Here is an 8,145-nt window from a genome sequence, read left to right as displayed (position 1 = left end):
CTAGTGTTCCTCCTGACTCGGCTCATCACAGAAGGATGTTCATTATGAGATCATAAAATCAACAATCTTCCACACAAGTGAGTAGAAGCGGGTAAGAGTAAATCTCATTCTTCAGTGGAAGAATTTGAAAGACTAGGACTTCTGCTCTAAGGCCCTATATTTCCTCAACCAATTAACAAAAGGAGAGATGAAAGTCAGTGGTAAAGACACAGAAACTGAATCAAATGGGTTTGTCAATGTAACTGAGCATGTCACTGTTTTGGACTCAAGCCATCATTTTTCAAACATATCTTAAGGCAGTGATTTTCAAACAACAGGCATCAACTTATTGGTGAATCAGGAAATCAACTTAGTAGATCATCATCAGAGTATATTTATAATTAAATGAAATGGAATAGCATGGATATATCAGATCACATTACACATAGAGTAATTTTGTTTCAGTTATATATTTGAATGTATAGAAGGTAGCAATCTAAAATGGGTTTCTTTGGTTTTACACCCTTATTGCAAGTATGATTAATATGCAATAAATATCACATTCTTAAATTGCACTATTTTATACATTTTTTACATATGTACGCCCCTTCCAAACACCACCACAATCAAGAGAACATATCCATTGCTCCCCAGCTTCCTCATGCCTCTTTGTATTTCCTCCTTCCTCCTCTCCCCACTCCCACCCAATAACTACTGATCTACTCTCACAAAAGAAACATTATGGATTAGTTTGTGCGCTCTGGAAAATTATATAAATGGTGTCATGCAGTAAGTATGTACTGTTTTTTATCTGGCTTCTTTCAGTCAGGATGATAATTTTGAGATTCATCCATGCTGCCATGTGTGTCAATAGCTCATTCATTCATTGTTGTTGCTGACTGGGTTCCATTGTATAGATCTCTCAAATTTGCTGGTGCATTCACCTGTTGATGGGCATCTAGGCTGTTTTCAGTTTAGGACTATTACAAATAAAAGTGCCATAAATATTCTCATAGATGTCTTTATGTGGACATAATGTTTTCCTGGATAAATACCTGGTTATGGAATGACTAAATCATATGGTACATGTATAAGTAGCTTCTTCAGAAGCTGGCAAACCATATTGTAAAATGACTGCACCCTTTTACATTCTCAACAGTAATGAATGAGAGCTCCACTTTCTCTGCATGGATCCTTGTCAATGCTTGGAATGTTCAGTTGCTTTAATTTTAGCCATTTCAGTGGTTATATAGTGGTATCTCATTGTTTTAATTTGCATTTTCCTAATAACCATTGAGGATGAGCATCTCTTCATAATCTTATTTGACATTTATATGTCTCTTTGGTGAAGTGGCTGTTGAATCTTTTGTCCATCTTTTAATTGGCTTATTCATCTTCTTATGGAGTTGTTAGTGTTCTGTATATAGTTTAGCTTTAAGTCCTTTGTCAGATATATGTTCTGCAAATATTTTCTCCCAGTCTGTCAACCTTTTCACCTCCTTAACAGTGCCTTTTGAGGGACAAAAGTTTAATTTTGATAATTATTTATTTATGCTTGTATACTTGTGGTCTTTGTGTCATATTTAAGAGATATTTGCCAAGCCCAACCACTAAGACTTTCTCCTAAAAATATTATTTTAGCCTTATTTTCAAGTCATGATCCATTTCAAGTTAATTTTTGTGTCTGGTGCTAGATAAGGGTTGAAGTTCATTTTATTACATATGGCTGCAATTGTTCCATCACCATTTGTTGAAAAGATTTTCCTTTCCCCATTTAGTTGCCTTGGCATCTTTTTTGAAAATCAATTGGCCATATATGTTTAGGTCTATTTCTGTATTCTGTAATCTGTTCTATCATCTATTTGCCTATCTTCACACCAATACCACCATCTTGATTGCTGTGGTTTCATAGTCAGTATTGAAATCAAATAGTGTTAATACTACAACTTTGTTTTCCTTTTTTAAAGTTGTTTTGACTATTCTATGTCTTTTATATTTTCATACACATTCTAAAATCAGCCTTTCAACTTATTCAAAAATTTCATCAGAGAATTTAATTGGAATTGTGTTAAAGTGATAGCTCAGTTTGGGAGATAACTGCCATCTCAACAAGACAGAATCTTACAATCTATGAACACAGTATCTCTCTCCATTACATTAGGCTTTTTAAAACATCTTTCAGCAATGTTTTATAGTTTTCAGTGTTCAGATTTTATGCATCTTTTGTTAAATTTATGGCTACTTTTGTTAAATTTGTTTGTGGCTACTGCTATTGCAAACAGTATGGTTTTTAAATTCCAGTTTCTGATAGTTCATTATCAGAATAAAGAACACAATTAATTTTATACTTTGAACTTATGTACAATTCTCTATTTAGGCAATCATGTCATCTTCAAATAAAGACAATTTTACTTTTCCTTTTCTGATCAGAATGTCTCTTATTTCTTTTTCTTGCTATATTCCACTGGCCTCAGCCTCCAGTACAATGTTGAGTAGAGATAGCAATCCCTTCCTTGCTTTGTTTCTCATCTTACGGGAAAGCTTTTAGTCCTTCAATATGATATTTACTTTAGGTTTTTTACAGATGCTTAGATCAGATTGAGGAAGTTCTTTTCTATTCCTAGTTTACTAAGAACTTCTATCAGGGATGTTGGATTTTGTCATGTTTTTTATACATCTATTACATTGTAATGATACAGTTTATTTTTTTAGTCTGTTAATATATGAATTATAGATCGGGTTTTGAATAGTAAATCAACCTTCCATTTCTGGAATAAATCCAGTTTGGACATATGTGTTATCCTTTTCACAAATTGTTAGATTAAATTTACTAAAATTTTTAAGGTTTTTTTGCATTTATTTCATGAAGGATATTGGTCTATAGTTTTCTTTTCTTGTAGTGTCTGTATGATTTCCATATCAAATCAACACTGGTGTCATAGCCTGAGTTGAGAACTATTGTCCTCAATTTGCTAGGAGAGTTTTTGGTGGAACTGATATTTCATCCCAAATGTTTGATAAAATTCATTGTGAATTCTGAAACTATAAACTCACATCCCCTTTGAGTCTCATTCTGGTGAATTTACCTGAAGAAATAAGTTATCTCTATGAAAGAGACTTGACTAAGGTATTTATTTCCATGTAGTTGAAGTGCCTTTGAGATCTATCAACAGGGAAATGAGGCAATAATATGGTACAGTGGCAATGGAATATGACCAAGCTACTGAAAAAGGTAAGGTGAATTTATAGGTACATACTTGAAAGAATGTCCTCAATGTTTTAAGAAGTGAATAAACCCAGTGTTTATAACAAAAAGAAAAAATTCATTGTGAAGCCTTTTGACCCTGGAGTTTTCTTCATGGGAAGATTTTCTTTTTTTAACCTAGAAATTCAATTTATTTAGCTTTGGTAGTTTATGTCTTACAAAAAAAAATTTTTCTATTTCATCTAAATTGTTGAATTTTATCAACAAACTTATAAATAATATTCATTTATTATTCTTTTAGTGTGATGGGGAAGCTGTAGTGATACCCTTCCTTTGGTAATTTTACCTTTCTTGTCTTGATCAGTCAAACTAGAGGTTTGTCAGCTTTATTAATAGGAGCCAGCTTTTGTCTCACTGCATTTCTCTATTTTCTATTTTCTACTTCACTGATTTCTGCTATTATCTTTATTATCTTCTTTTTCTTCTGCTTGCTTTGGGTTAAATTTACTATTCTTTTCCTAGTTTCTTAAGATAGAAGATGAGGCCATTGATTTGAGACCTATTCTTTTCTAACAGAGATGTTCAGTAGTATAAATTCCCCTGTAAACACTGCTTTAGCTTCATCCACAGATTTTGATATATTTTTATTTGTATTTTTTTCAAAATACTTTCTAACTTACTTTTTGATTTCTTCTGTGACTTACAGATTATTTAGAAGTGTGTTAGTTTCTAAATATCTAGGGATTTTCCTAATATATTTCTATTATTTATTTCTAGTTTAGCTCTATGTGGTCAAAGAATAGTTTGTATTATTTAAATCCTTTTGAGTTTATTGGGACTTATTTTATGTTCTACTACTTGAAAAGAATATGCATCTGCTGTTGTTCATGGATAGTTCTATAAATGCCAATTAGACCCAGCTAATTGATGGTTGTTATTCAGTGTGTCTGTATACTTGCTGACTTCTGTCTACTTGTTCTAATAATTGTCGAGTCAGGGGTGTTAAAGTTCCAACTATAATTGTGGATTTATTTGTTTCCTCTTGCAGTTCTTTCATTTTTTTGTTTCATGTATTTTGAAGCTCTATTATTATATGCATAAATGTTTTGGATTACTGTGTCTTCTTGATAAATTGACCCTCTTATCACTATGAAACAACCCTCTTTATCACTAGTAATATTCCTTGCCCTGAAATCGACTTTGTTTAATATTAATAGAGCCTCTCTAGCTTTCTTTTGATTAGTATTACTGTGGTGTATTATTTTCTATCCTGTTACTTTTATCCTCTTCGTGTCTTTGTTTAAAGTGGATTTCTTTGGAGGCAACATATAGTGAGTTCTTTTATATATAATACATATAATCTGACAACCTAAACATTTAATGTAATTATTGAGAGAGTTGGTTTTAAATCTACTGTCTTTGTTTTCTATTTGTCCCATCTATTCTTGCTCCTTTTTTCCTCTTTCTATGCTTTCTTTTGCATTGAGAATTTGGTAGAATTTTTTAAATAGATTTTATTTTATAGAAAAATAGAAAAACTGAGAAAGAAGTACAGAGTTTCTATATACGTTTTGTCCCACATATGCATAGCTTCCACCGCTATCAACTGCACACACCAGAGCAGTACATCCGCTACAATCACAGAACCCATATTGACACATCATTATCACCCACAGTCCGTACTTTGTATTAGGTTTCACTCTCGGTGTTGTATACATTCAATGCATTTAGACAAATGTAAACTGATATGTATCTACTATTATAATATCATATAAAATGGTTTCACTGCCCTAAAAATCCTTTATGTTCCTCCTATTAATCTCTCTCTCCACCCTTGTCAACCACTGACCCTTTGGCTATTTCTATAGTGTTGCCTTTCCTGGAATATCATATGGTTGGAATCATACAGGATGAAGACTTTCAGATTGTCTTCTTTCACTTAGTAATATGCATTTAGGTTGCTCCATGTCTTTTCATCACTTGATAGCTCATTTCTTTTTAGTGCTGAATAATATTCCATTGTCTGGATGTACAAGTTTATTTATCCATTCATCTACTGAAGGACATCTTGGTTGCTGCCAAGTTTTGGCAATTAAGAATAAAACTTCTAAAAATCCATGTAAAGGGTTTTGTGTAGACATAAGTTTTTCAGCTCATTTGGGCAAATACCAACAAGCACAATAGCTGGATCATATGGTGAGAGTATATTCAGTTTTATAAGAAACTGCCAAGCTGTCTTCCAAAATAGCTGTATCATTTTGCACTCCTACCAGCAATAAATGAGAGTTCCTGCTGCTCTACATCCTTGCCAGCCTTTGGTGCTGTCAGTATTTTGAACTTTGACCATTCCATTAGGTTTGTAGCGGTAGCTTATTGTTGTTTTAATTTGAAATTCCGGGATGACATGAGGTAGATCATCTTTTGATATACTTTTTTGAAAATCTTCATATTTTCTTTGGTGAGGTATCTGTTTACCTCTAAAATTCCTTTTTGGCCTCTTTTATGTTTTCCATATCTCTATTTAACATGCTTAATCTTTGCCTTCTTGAACATATAAAATATATTCTTCTTTCCCCTTGAAAGGGCAATCTAGCATAATGTACAATGCACAAATTTATTGTATAAATTGATCAGCTTTGCAGTTGAACAGACCTGAGTTCAAATCCTACCTCTACCACAAATGAATGGCCTGGATAAGACTCTTAACTTCTTTGATTATCAGTTTCATCCATTTTATAAAATTGTGATGATGTTTCCTATTTCAGCATTTTGTTGTGGGAAGAGTTCAAATGTGATTCCTGGCACATAAGATTTGTTCAGTAAATAGAGCTATAATTACTATCATCGCAGCTATGTGGAGATGAAACAGTGACCAGAGGAAGGAGATATGAAGGTGTCAAAATGAAAACATGCCATGCTCTAAATGAAGTCCTTCCAAGCCTAGGAAAACCTAAGAAAATCTCAGTTGTACTCCAAAACTCTAAATTGTCAGCAATATCTCGAGCAAGCAGGCTGTTCTTGGTCCTGACAGTCCTTTATAGGTTACATTTTCCAGAGACTCAGTCTTTCCTATGACGGCACCCCACACATGAGATCCTACTGAGCTGAACACTGCCTGGCCACTGTGTGTACTAGGAAGGCCCTGATATGAAAGGCTAGAGCATGGTCCTTCCTCCAGAGACCTTGGTTTTAGTTCAAGGGTAAAGGTGGATGAGCTGATAGCAGACCTGGCAAAGGAGTTGCTGGTTACCACTGGAATAAGGCCAGTTCACAGAGGCCTGTCACCAAGCCAGCAAGATGTCCCAGCTGCAAATAGCTGGTCCCTGAGCTCTCATGTTTGTGTGGTTGTGGTGAGCCTTGTTTATTCATACTGCTCTGTAGAGCAGAGGACCAAACTGTATTTGCTTTTTTTTCCAGAGACATGGAGCACACTACTGCTATAAAACAGTAACCTTTCCTCCAAACCAGAATACTGGTCTCAGAATGGATACAAGCATGTTATGATTGGAATTCTCCTGGTGACCCTCTGGCCATCCCCCAAAAGGACAATTACTGGTTAACTTACAAAGTGTGCAAAATATTTCATTTCTGTACATGGAGAATAAAAGTTTTTCCTTCCACTGAGACTTGACTTTAGGTGCTGACCATTAAGGCTGGAAGTCTTAGATATCCAACTCATCACTCTTGGAGACACCGATTTCAACTCTTCTCCCTTTTTTGTTGCCTCTACTGGCTCCTCAGTCCCGTCTCCCTCTTCTCTCTTTTTTCTTTTCAATTTTTGAAATCAAATTAAATACACTTAACACAAAATTTACCATCTTAACCATTTTGTGTGCACAAATATTAAACACATCCACATTGTTGTGCAACCATCACTACCATCCATCCCCGTAACTCTTTTCATCTTGTGAAACTGAAGTTCTCCACCCATTAAATACTAACTCCCCCTCTCTGCCTCCTCAGCCCCTGGCCACCACCATCACACTTTGTGTCTCTGTGATTTGCAAACCCTCTCCTCTTTAAGTGGTATCCTACTCTCTGCCCTTTCTACATATAAAACCAACCCAATTTTCATTCTGTCCTCCTAGAAACAGAATCTATTAATTTCTTCCCTTGACTACCTTCGATTCAATAATTACCTGCAGCCGGCAAAGGATTTTTCAAGCCATGGACAAATAAGAGAAAGAACAATGTCAAAAAGCAAAGTATGTTATATAAATGAAATTTCCTCTCCTGTCCTTCATCTTACCCGTTATTTCCACACTGCTCAGCTAACCATTGTTAACACTGCGTTTGTCTAGAACTGTTCTAAGCTTACATGGCATTTTAGTACAGCATACTGGTTAATACTAGCCTGGAGCCGGGACACCTGAGCTTGAATTCTGACTTTACCACTTAGTTGAGTGACTTTGACCAGTTATTTAACTTCTCAGTACTTTGATTTCTTCCCATAAAATTGAGATAATATTAGTGTCTATTTCATAGGATTGTTTTGCAGATTAATAAGTTAATAAATGTAAAGTAATTTGAGTAATGCCTGGTGTATAACAAACACTATACAGATATTACAATTGTGCATTTTTATTATTGTTATTATACCTGAATTTTTATCTTTGTTACACAAATGGGATCATACCATGCATATTGTTCTGCAAGCTAATTTCACTTAATAAATGTGCCATGGGTACTTCAAATATTAAATCAACTTCATTCATAATTAAGCACAGCATTCTCATGGTTGTAAGAGTTGGAGTGGTTTTTAAATCCAAAGTACAAGAAATTGTAGAGGACGTGACAGCACATCACAGAGCATGTCCCAGGATGACAGTGTTGGGGTCCTGGGTTGTGGGCACCTGTGAGGTGTGACACATTAGCACTGGCATTTGATTTTGTCAGTGCTGAGCTCTTAAAGAACGAGACTGATTTTCTTCTATGTTCTGAGAGCTGGTGATTGCCTATCT

General features: G+C 34.7%; 1 protein-coding gene across 1 annotated transcript in view; it reads right to left on the bottom strand.

The window, feature by feature from the left end:
• Positions 1-8,145, bottom strand: part of LOC108392185 (transmembrane domain-containing protein TMIGD3-like) — an 87,929-nt gene that overhangs the window by 38,318 nt on the left and 41,466 nt on the right. The window lies entirely within an intron of this gene.

Source organism: Manis javanica, chromosome 4 (assembly GCF_040802235.1).
Source record: "Manis javanica isolate MJ-LG chromosome 4, MJ_LKY, whole genome shotgun sequence".
Lineage (NCBI taxonomy): Eukaryota > Metazoa > Chordata > Mammalia > Pholidota > Manidae > Manis > Manis javanica.
The sequence above is the reverse complement of the archived record's forward strand: the minus strand, read 5'-3'. Positions and strand labels throughout refer to the sequence as shown.